This window comes from Sceloporus occidentalis, unplaced genomic scaffold (assembly GCF_023333645.1).
Source record: "Sceloporus occidentalis isolate IW3139 unplaced genomic scaffold, rSceOcc1.0.p SCAF_16, whole genome shotgun sequence".
Classification (NCBI taxonomy): Eukaryota; Metazoa; Chordata; class Lepidosauria; order Squamata; family Phrynosomatidae; genus Sceloporus; species Sceloporus occidentalis.
The window spans coordinates 11835189-11847631 of record NW_028316996.1 but is presented as its reverse complement, the minus strand read 5'-3'; the positions used below and the strand labels follow the sequence as shown (position 1 = coordinate 11847631).

At 37.7% G+C, this 12443-nt stretch overlaps 1 protein-coding gene across 2 annotated transcripts in view; it reads right to left on the bottom strand.

The window, feature by feature from the left end:
* Positions 1–12443, bottom strand: part of LOC149303037 (cotranscriptional regulator ARB2A homolog) — a 168181-nt gene that overhangs the window by 16821 nt on the left and 138917 nt on the right. The gene's annotated exons all lie outside the window — the stretch shown is intronic.

The following is a 12443-nucleotide window of genomic DNA, read 5'->3' as shown; positions in this document are numbered from 1 at the left end:
TGTCATTGAGAGAGGATGATTGCCGCACGTCGTGGGACCCGATAGGATCGCCGCTTCGTGCGGTATGGACCCATTGGAATGCCGGGCCTGTGGAGAAATAGGGGCAGGCTCCTAAGATTGCCAGATCCCTAGAGTAATTTGCTCCGTGTACTCTGCTGTTAAAGAAGGACAGATGAGAGGTATAAATTAAAAGCTCTGGAATAATGTGTGCTCTATGCTGGTTTCAGCAGTGGCTTTTCCTCTTAACAATAATCTTCAAATGACCTCAGTTCTTGGACACTTACCAAGGAAATGTCACATAGCATATAACTTAACACATCTATAAACACACAGTGTGGAGATTTGTATATGTGCATTCCATAAAATTTAAACAAGCTATTCGAATAAAAACCATGCGAAAAATCATCACTTTCCAGATATGTTTTATAATTATATCCTGATGTGGGTAGCCAGCACCTTTCTAAGATTATTCAGGAAATCTCAAAAGTCTAAGAATTGCTGAAGGCTTACAGTCCTCAGATCCTTTGGTTAAGTTCAGAAAACTTCAACTAGTCCTGGTTACAATAGCACTTTTTTACTTTAGATCTCATATAAGAACAAGATGTACTGCTGTGTGTCAAGTATTATGCATTTAATTTTCAATTAAAAGGACAGCATATGCCACCCCAGTCAGCCTCCCCGTGCATGAATGTTTTCTTTGTTTGTTATGATGTATCTTTAAAAGTCACCTGGCTTCTGAAGGTGCTACAACATTAATGGTGTATTATTTGTGTTAGTAATTGAAATTCTTTAAACAGCCAAAACTGACAGGAAAGCTTTCCATTCAATAGGGAAACTTTCTGCACATGTTAGAGTTCCAGGACTTGAAGCACATGGCAGTTATGCCGCGCATGTATTCTGCTAAGCAGGATATGCGCTCGACCAAGCACATCTCCTACAAGGCAAAACGCTGGGGAAGGAGGAGAGCAAATGGATAATGGGGATTCCTAATTACATCATATGCATTAAAGTCAGTTCCTGTATATACAGTTTATATACTATATATATATATATATATATATATATAATATATATATATATATATTAGAATAATAGCACAGGAGTCCAGGAATATCAGTACAATTTCCATGAGTACTTTATTCTAAAGCCACATGGAGCAAATGAACAGAGTGAAAACACACAGAATCGCTTGACGTGTTTTTGTGTGTGTTAATGTATATTTGTAACGCGTGCTTTAACCACCTCATTAAAGTTGTACAGCTCTGCTTAAATTGTTGGCGCTTAATAAATAAAAAGTAATAATAATACAATATATCTCATGTAAAACATATTTTTATCTAATGTAAACAACAATGCAACTCTTTCTTCATAACCATGTTAACCAAGTGTTATTTAACAAAAGGCACTGAATGTTCAAGGTGAGGACTTACAACTGGATTATAAAGAGGTTGAATTACTTACTTTGTTCTCACATTAGCCAATGATCTTTTAACGACAGAATCTTTCTATCAGCTGGCTGACACTTAACAACGTTCATCCAATTGGTGTAACTAAGAGGCAAGTAACTTCCAATATCAGCCAGAATTCCTATGAACATACCCCAGAGATCCATGGGCTGCCCAAACCAGACTTTGAGTGTCAATCATTTTGCTGTATCGCGCTGTATCGCACTGTATCATTGTGAAAGCACATTTAAGAAGGGAGTCTTTTCAATAGCATATCTCTACCTAAACATCTGGTCTAAAGCACAGACTGATTTCTGGAAGACAGGGGTGTTCTAGACGCATACACCTGGTGATAAGGATCTACAGTTAAGGCAGTCACAACATAACATTCATCAGTTATAGACCACATTGTACAAATATCTGCATTCAGTAGATGCGCAATAAGTTACACTAAAAGCATCTCTGTTTTTGTTTATTTCACTGCTTTATAGTGTTGCACGACCGGATGTTTTAAAAGACAAGCTACGCTTAAAAAGCTTAATAAAATGAATGCGTTCCTGCTCACATCTCAAATTTGTATCTGGTGTTTTTACCTGACTAAATGGCTGAACATCCATTAAGGCTACATGAGAAGCATCAGCTTAACGCCAAGAGATCATGACCTCGGCAGCATCACAATTAGGTAATCTGGGACAATCATGCCGGAGCTCTTACATCTTTTGACAACATAAGTACATACTGTGGCTGAATTTAATAAGTTCAAATGAATGTGTGTGCCAAATAGCAGGCACTGTTTTGAGATGCTCCAGAATGCATCTTCTCAAACATTGCAATAAAGAACATGATTTGCATGCCCAAATGCTAAAATTCGCACTTACGATCTAACGTTTCCTTGTCAGGCTATGACTGAAACCCTGACTGTTAACTCAGCGACCTGGAAACCGCGTGCCGTGCTAATAGTTTTCAAAACTGAATGGCATACTTAATAAAAATAAAAAAGGATCACATTTCGTTAAAGAAAACAAGCTTTATAGTGTTTAACCAAATCTATATTTGTTGATACAGAAGGCACAAAATGGGACATTTACCAAATACTGACCCAAAGAGGTAAAACAATTTTTTTCTTGATGTTGTTTTCCCTGAAAACAAGTCGACATTGCCTATGCTAAAGTTAAATTGTTCGCTTAACAAGGAATCTCTTTTCCTTTAACCCTAGTGGATGTCCCTGTGATATGGGCAAAGCTCTATGAAGAAAATGATCCCCAGAGTAGTCTTTGTCAGCGGCAAAAGCCTTCGGATATGGGCAGGGCCGGCCCAAGACGAAATGCCGCCTGGGGCGAAGTTTAAAATGCCGCCCCCCCCCCCATTATGTACCCTTCCTCTGCCTCCGTCCCTGCCCCCCCCATTATGTACCCTTCCTCTGCCTCCGTCCCTCCCCCCCCATTATCTACCCCCCCTCCCTTGTACTTACCTTTCAGCACTCCTGCGGCGAGTCTCCCTCATCTTCCGGCGCTCAGCATTACAAGCCGGCACCGAGACCGAACAGGGAGACTCGCCGCAGAGGAGAGAGAGAAGGGCGCCGAGCGGGTACTGACAACTTGGTAAGTGAAAACCACTTGGCGCCCCTCTCTCTTCCGCTTTAAAAAAAAAAAAAAAGAAAGGGCTTAGGGCGGCGCCCCTTCAAAAGTGCCGCCTGGAGCAGTCGCCCCACTCGGCTCCATTGTCGGGCCGGCCCTGGATATGGGCCCGAGTCTGTTTGATCCCTAGCATAATGGCAAGGATCTAATGGGTGAAATGGAAGTATTTATTTTTCCACCTCTGAATGGGTACAGCCATTAGTTTTTATAAACTGTGATGTAACCAGAAATACAAGGTATATTATTTTAGAGCAAGAAAGGGGAAGAGGCAGTCCTGAGGCAGATATGAAATAATGCTGCATAATAAAAATGCTTTTAACAATAGACATGTCATCATATCAATATTTAGTGTGACCACCCATTGCTTTCAAGACAGCATCAATTCTTCTAGGAACATTTAGGCAGCCTCAGGTGATTCTCTTCATGTAATCCCAGCCAGACTCGATGATGTTGAGATCAGGGCTCTGTGGAGCCCATACCATCACACCATGACTTTGGCTGTATGTTTGGGGTAGTTGTCAAGCCGCAGAAAAAGTTTGGCCAATCAGATGCCTCTCTGATGGTATTACATGATGGATACGTGTTTGCCTGTACTTCAGAGGGCTATTCATTCTGTCCAAATCCCCAACTCCATTTGCAAGGAAACTCCTTCACTGTTGCCAGCAAACACTCATTTTGTACCGCTTTTCAGCCCTTCAACCAATAAACTACCTTCTACTACAGCCAAATATATGAAACTTTGACTCATCAGCCCGGAGCACCTGCTGTCGTTTTTCTGCACCCCAATTCCTGTTTTTTAGTGAATAGTTCCAGGTGACAGCAGATGGGTGTACCATCTATTTTTCTGCACCCCAATTCCTGTTTTTTTAGTGAATAGTGCCAGGTGACAGTAGATGGGTGTACCAGGGTCCCACTGTCTTCTGCCAATGCTGAGCTAAAGGCACTGCTGGAAATCTTCTGATTGGGAAGGGAAGTTAGCATGACGTGTCGTTCATCTGCTGCACAGCAAGTGTCCTTGGCCGACCACTGCGTCTATGGTCTCCAACAATCTCCCAGTTTATATATATATAAAATATATATATGTTTTTTTACACATAGAAATATGTATCCGTCTTAATTAAACTGACAAATAATAATCAATATTTTTTTTCTAATGGAATATATGGAAAAAAAATCACGTCAATGATTAGTCTAAGAGCTTGTTGTGTAAAAGATGCTTAAAAAACTTTTTTGGTACAGTGACAAACACTTTTGCAAAGCAATTAACAGTTTTTTTCAGAGACCTCCCAGAATTTCAGAACATTAACTATGCTTGAAATGTGCTAAGCAAAACAGAAGGAATAATTAGGACAACTGTGTACCTCGCTCAGAAAGAACACAACTTTTACAGACCTCAATGTGCTTATTTCCATTTGGTATGGGTATAAAGGGACTAGATGCCAGAGATTATCGCATGATCTAATGTTCTGAAGACGCCAAATTAGCCTTAAGAAATAAACGGATACCACAATCTCTAGTGTCATACCAACTGTTAATCCTTTGGTTGCTCGGAAAGATTTTTGCTATGAGCCACATTTCATTACACAGACTGTTTTTTAATCAACTTACAAAATGTACATGAGTAATTGTTAATAGGAGCTCAAAGTTGCAAATTATTTCATTTGAGACCTTTTCTGAGCTATTAAACGTTTTCTAGGAAAAGATGAAATAAAGCTCAACTAGAGAGGCAATTTTATCAATTGAAGGGAAACTATTGTGGGATACATCTCACGTCTATAGAAAATGTATTTTTTGTAGGAATATTCTAATTTGTATATAAACTTGAAAGTGTTTGCATTATTCAGCAGTTCTGGGTTAAGAGCAGCGGGTGCTGGGACTATACATACACAGTACATGTCTTCCTGATGAAAGGTGAAAAAGGAGACCGTTTTTATCTAAGGATAAACATGCAATACAGAAATGCAATGCAAAACCTGATTACACCCTTTGTATCCAAACTACATTCAATGTGTTCTATTGAAAAGATCATATGAAGAAAAAAAATGTTTTCCCTAAAGGCATTTTAGTTTGCTTATGCCACTTCCCGGTTAAAGGGGTAGAATATAATTAGCTTACAAGAGAGCAAAGACTTGGGCCTGCAGCCCCTTTGTTGTATTACCGATACAGTTCTCACTATTGGGCAATCTGTTCCCTTATTTAATAGACAGCATATTTTTCAGAAACAGAGCGACAGCACATGTCATCATGTTTTGGCTCTCACTTGCCATGTTATAAGTCCTTGGGCAACGGCTGGGGTAGTTATCACACACACTCAACCGTTAGACTGTATCAAGCTGACAGGCAGGATGGACTGATGGAAGTCTCTCAAGATCACCTGTTCATGTTATTTCACTCTCTACAATAATCTAGGTATTACATGCTTTGCTGCCAAAGAACAACCACAAGAGGTAGTTGGTTAAGAGGCACTAAAGCACAATAGTAGAAACTTTGACCTTTAAGTATTTAGTATTTATTAGCCAGTAGAAAAACAGACAGGAGGTCAGTAGCCCACCAGGAATGTGTCTGATGGCCACTCCAGGACTATCAAAATCCCATCTGCTGGAAAGTGTCAGAGAAGGCAAGATGAAAAACCATTAAACTTCAAATGTTGGAGAAGAAAAAGAAGAATGCCTCTCATTCACTTTAGTGCACAAAATAAGGAAAGCATAAATTATTTAGTAATAGGTATCCTTAAGATTGGTAAACATATAAAAAATGGCAAAATGGTGCATACCAGGCATAGTTCTGATAAAAAACCATCTGTATTCCCAGGTCTTTGTTTTGATTCTTTCATGTTTTATGAAAGGTTACCATCTTTTTTTTATCATCTGAATGCCTATATTTTGAGTTTGGCTGACTACAGATATCAGAACTACAGAAAAGCCTGCTGTTTAAGATAATCATTTTTTATAAACTACAATTGCAAACAGAAATGTTAAACATGAACTTAGTGATTATTATGTTATTTGGTAGCCAGTGCAACAATGTTGAGAGCCAGAGTAACTTGCTACATGGCACAGTTAAAATAGAAGCCTAGGGTAGTTCAATAATTATATGATATTGATTGTCTTCTTATGTGTTTGATTAACAGAGGACAAATAATTAGCAAAAAGACAAGAGCAATAATTGCCTGTGAATAAAAGATTACAAATACTCTCATCATAAAAAGGATTAAGATTAAAAAATCCCTCTAGAGCAAATTCTTCCTATCAAAACATACATTAGTGGAAGAATTAATTTCTAGATAAAAAAATAAAACAGAGAATTGTTTCCTTTAAAAAAATATGTAAGTTTGTTTCGAGACAGGACAAAAACCCAGGGGAAAATTATGGCAAGTGGCAAAAAGCATAAACTAAATAAAAGTGTAGCAAACACACAATACATGCTATAGTACAGTAAAGGGAATCTAATTTCAAAAATAAATGTGCCTTCTTTTCTTAAATGTGAAAAATTCCCAGACGTCCATTCATAGACGTCAACAGCACAATCACTGGTCTAGTCCATTGACATATTAGCAATTAACAAAGCACTTCTCCCAGCACATACATTCAAAGGGAATGACAAAACTAGAATTGAAAGACTAGGACAAACCAATACATTAATCTAGACATGACTGGGAATTTAACAGGGTGGGATATCTGGAGCCCCCCCTCTCTTGGAGGAGTAGCTTCATAAGGAGCAGTGGCTAGTGACACGTAGGGTAGGGCTGTCACGGAAGATTCGGTGCCTTGGGCTCCTGGGAGCCAGCCTGGGGTCATCATTAAAAAAGGCAACATGAGAAGGAAAATTTACTTTCAAAATGAGTATCGTAGGAGGAGGTGCAAACGGTTCTCAGCATTCTCAGTGCTCCAATATTATTTCTCCCCAGTAAGGTAATGTCTGAAGTTATTGCTCCCTTTTGGTTCAATCAGTTTTTGAAAGGATGGAAAGAGAAGGAAAGATACTAACCGACAGGAAACGAACAGATATTTGTATTGAATATTGAATATGACAGGAAACAAACTGATATGCTAGTTGTCACTAACCTCAGGTCTCATCAAGTATCTGCAAAATCTCATCCCTTACATGGGTGAAAAAACACACGTAGTTAAGGTGATAGCTATCCTTTAGAGTTGCCCGACGATTTTGCTTTCTTTCAGCATGCATTACGGAAAAGAACTATGGAGTTGAACAATGTAATTTGGTTCCTTCCAAAGAACCTAGAAGCAATATTTCAACATATTCCATTTTTCTTTGTGCGCGTCTCTTGCCTGACAGAACTTTGCGTATGGTGCTATGAGCATCTATCAACAAGGGGAACATTTAGGTGCATTATGTGCTCATTTGCATCACAATACAAAGAATCTCTATACTTTTGGTCGGTTTAAGTGTGCTGCTGTTGAGACTGCTGATTAAGTTGTGTATGAAGCAAGAAGATGGACTTCATGGTGTTTTTAATTTCTGCAATAATCATATGCAAAACGTTATGTTTTCGCCATGCCTTTTAGTATACAATGGGGAAAAGAAATTGTACGGGCTTTAGAAAACAAAATAGCATCTATCCCAATATAATCTTCTATTTATCTTGTCATGCCTCCATGCTTGAACCAACTGAATGAATCAATAAACAAATTAATCAAATGCCTGTTCTAGAAGAATTAACAGTTCTTTCCAGCAAAACATTTTTAACCGATACCTTGCTGTTCACTGGCACAAGAGATGCATTTTGCTCACTATATAGAAACATAGAATTCAATGGTTCATAAGAGCCATTCCGCCTATCTAGTCTGCCTATTATCCCTTGGTCTCCGGTTCAGGATGGCTTTATCACATTCATGCTCAAATGCCTTACTGTATTAAACTCTGCTATTTCTGCTCAACGACTATTCTTTTTATGATCTACTCTCTTAGTAGGTTAGGAATATTGGGATGACTCTTCCTCTACTATTATAACAGGTTATAGTATAATGCAATCCACTTAAAGGTGCTGTTCCACTAAGGGTGACTCAAAATATCAGCAGATCAGTGCTGCATCATGTAAAGAGAAGTCATTTACGTTTTCCCCTCAATGCTTCCCCTCACTTAGAAAATGCAAAAACATTATTGAGCTACTAGAAACAGAGTACTCTTCTATATATAAGATGACAGCAGTCTGGTGTCCTACAACAGCTCCCAGTTACCTTCAAACTAAAAGACCCTGCTTCTTTTTTTCTTTTTTTTTTTTTTTTACTCAAACCTACAGAAAAATGGTGCATGATTTTAAAATGGGATAACGTTTAACACTTACACAAGAGTAGTATATATGTAAGTATTTTAGTTAACAACTAGGTGGAACACTACCTTTAAAGTGTATTAGTTGTAAAAACCCAAACACAGCAGCGTTTCTAATAGTGTTCAAGAATCTACACTTACAGGAAATTGTATATTTGTATTGTATATCAAAATATGTCTAAATGCAGCTATTTTACTGTTCAGTCTGCTGCCTACTTATCTCCCCTAGTATAAACATCCCCTAAAATCAAAGCTTGAGGCCGTAGGAATAATTGTTCTCTAATCCGCAGCAGCCAGAAACATCAGGCATTATTTGAATGAATAATAATATTGTCATCATGCAGAATAGGGCAGGAGCCTAGATAAAAAACAAACAAACAAAAAAACAGTCATCGAAAGCCGCAAACATATCTCCTTGCCTTTAAAAAAAAGTAATTTAATCACTAATTCAGATGCCTTTGCTCAAGCTGGGTATCAAAAACTGCAGCCTATTTGTGGCCTTTGAGGACTGGATGTGCACAGGTCTGCAATAAATGAATGTCATTCATAGGGTGAGAAGTCTGACAAGGTGAAGTCAGACGAGAATAAAAATTTTAAAAAAATGTCATAAAATCATAAAAGTATTTTAAACCATACAAAAGGTTATGATTTAGTCAAACACAAAGGAGATACATTTAAGAGGAACACTGCTTTAAGCATAAATTAATGTATTAAAACTATAGTTAGTATATTTGTTAATTGCTATTGCTTTTGAAATATTCAGTAAAAAAGTTCACCTCCGTGAAGTTGAGATCAGCAGCAGCTTGTACATCACACCGGAATTATCTAAATATATAGGTAATATATACTAAGGTTATCATGAACTTCCCGACTCACCTTTACAAAGGCTGTCTGAACAGCAACCAGAAAAGGAAAAATAACGCAGGACTTTAAGGTGACTTCTTCCATGATATACATATAGGGTGGGGGTTTAGTAAGTACAGATTGCTTATTTTAATATGATAAAAAGGTTTTGTACCGTGTTAGCCGTTGAGAAAACAGGAGAAAAGTATAGTTAAAATGATACCATTTATTGGCTAACAGAGTTTGATTGCGAGCTTTCGAGACCAAGTTGTTAGGTCCCTCAGATTAATGCCTGAGGAAGGGACCTATCAACTTGGTCTCGAAAGCTCGCAATCAAACTCTCAGTTAGCTAATAAATGGTATCATTTTAACTATACTTTTCTCCTTATTTTAATATTTAAGCACCATTACGTGTGTAATCTGGGAAAGTGGCAGATTGGCTTTAAAGGGGAAGTACATGAGTATGTTGTGTTATGTCGGAAGTGGTATTTTTGTTCTTTGTGGCAGATCAACTTACGCATGTGTAATGTAGGTTGTTGCTGGCCTTGATAAGTAGTAACTGTTATCTCAAGTGAGTAATAAATCAGCTTGCGTCTCTCCGGATAACAATGTTTGTTAAATACTTAATACACAGGTGATATGGAATGCCTGATTAACTTTTTCTTTGACACTGTTTATGTTTAATAATCTCGGAACAAGTCAGTAGTAACTAAATACAGCTGGATTATCTCTTGCTATTTGTGAATCCTCAGACATATTCTAGATTTTCAATTACTCAGCCGTATCCTCAAATCCTCTAATTAGATTGGCTTTTATCAGTATCCCTGTCTCAGCGCTGGTATGAAGCAGAAGATAAAGGAAGGAACAAGAAGTGGTGGTCTCTTAACTGACAGCCACATGATGTTTAAAAAAAGGAAATCATGCCATAAAGAGAAAGAAATATATCAGACGAATTCAACCTCATATAAAATGACTCCAGAACACACCACTTCTATATATATTTGAAGGAAAATTCCAGCCATCATGGGTACTTTCATGTATAAGAACATTGAGTGTTACTATTTCTTTCCCTTTTCCGCGGCTATCTGTCTTGGAGAAGATGTGGAAAGTCAGATTTATCTCCTGCTAAGCAATGCGTGGTATCCCAACTCCAGTGGTGGCTCATATACGAGTTCCAGGTGGGTCTACCAAATCTCCCAAGTACTTTAGTATGTATGCATTACTGATGGGGCACTACACTGTCTCTACGTATTGTGCTATGTGTATTTAAGCTAGCACTCTTATCTTCATAAACTTCTGTAGATAAAATCCTTATCTTGTTGTATTGGGATAAATAATAAAATGCTTCCGTTTTAATCTCCCACAAGAGGAGAAGACTCAACAAATGAATTGACATGCTCTATCATAAAGCAATCAGCACGCAATTAAGTATAATGGCATACTCTAGGTATGCATATACAAGTTTATTATTGCAATTTTCCACGGACCTTCCCCTTAATTTCTATTCCAGTTCATTAAGCACAAATGAGGATGGTAAGTAGGTGGCATGTAGTTAGCCTCCGCGTACTCAAATTGTCCTGTTTGTGGTATGTGAAAACAAGTTTTCTCTGATGCTTTTAGTTGATTGAACTTAAATTACATTTTCTTTAGTTAGTGATGTTCAATTTATTTGGTTAGTCGAGATGAATTTAAACCTCCCAAAATAGCACCCAGACTAACATTCCATAAATATAACGTTTTGGGCCATTCTGACGGAAAGTGACATGAACTGCAAGCTTATAGAATGTGGTCCTAGGAGGGAAGTGTGGTACAATGTAATTAGACAACTACAAAAGGAACAGTACAGTGAGGAAAAAAGATAAGAGGTAATCCCTGTCAGTGGAATAATTTCAGAGAAGTGGATTGAAAAATAAGCGATACAAGTGGATACAAAGACGAGAAGGCAATGGATGCGATAAAACTAATAAGTATAGTACTTACTGAGAGAAATGCATATTGTCGAACAAGTGCTGTAAAAACTTGGAAGCGCAGAAATTATATTCAAATCTGAGGCTTGCCATTCTCAAGCAGGAGATGTATACTTTGTGGAATGGATTAAACATTTTAACCACTGAAGTTCTACAGGGCACTGCAGATCATTTATAATCATTTAGACATACAGTACATTGATACAAGAGCGCTTCTCCTTAGCTTCTAGCACTTAAAGCGCAATTTTCCACTCATTAAAACGATCCAGTTACTACATTATTTAGATTAGAACATGCATTGATACGGATTTGTCATTTTAGTGCCACGTAGGAAACAAACACGCAAAAACAATAGCTTCTTTACACATCTGGGACAGAAGGATTCAAAGGAACAATACACACAGATATATCGTTGGTGGCTCGTGTATATATATATATATATATATATATATATATATATATATATATATATAGTGTTTATGTGCTGAGCATGGCTGTTTGGAAATAGGAGAAACAATGACAAGAGAAGTAAATTTAAGTTATTTATATCCACACTTTGTTGTGTTTTGACCTTCCATATTATATGGAACCTATGTTTTTCAGAACACAAATTACTCATTAGTAAATGATATGCTTTCTATGGTTTGTATGTTGAACATTGATACCTCACTGCCAGCTCATGCTCCGATTGAACCTTAATTACTCGTAGTAGTTTGCATAGTATGGGAGTTATTTGTCCCTGACCAACTAATACAATCTCTGTATATGTATATATTTTTTTGGATCATATTTCTTTTATGGCAAATACATGAAACGTTCAATAAAATGATATACGGCCCAAGTGTCCCTCTTTTCTATAAGTTCAGAATGTTTGCTAGGTAGGTATGCATGTATCTCAGAGTTCTAAACCTAAACGTAGCAAAATGCATGGTAACAGCAGGAAATGTATTTATACATTTGCACATATTGTGTAATTAAAATTCATTCTTCTTCTAAATGCCTTATTCAGTAATTGTATACATTCGTGGATTAGCACTGATTTCTAGGTTCCAAAATACACCTAAAAAAAATTGGGTTTGGCATATCTGCAGACCAACCATGCATTCCGTGAGCCCATCAGGGGAGAGGACTATAGTCCCCTTGGAGTAAGAAGACATTGTGCACTGGGAGTAGGGTGATAAAGTCCTAGAGTGCTTACCACTTTGTTTCTTACATTTCAAGGATGAGATGGGGTTTAGGAGACGGGATTGAGCTGGGTCACA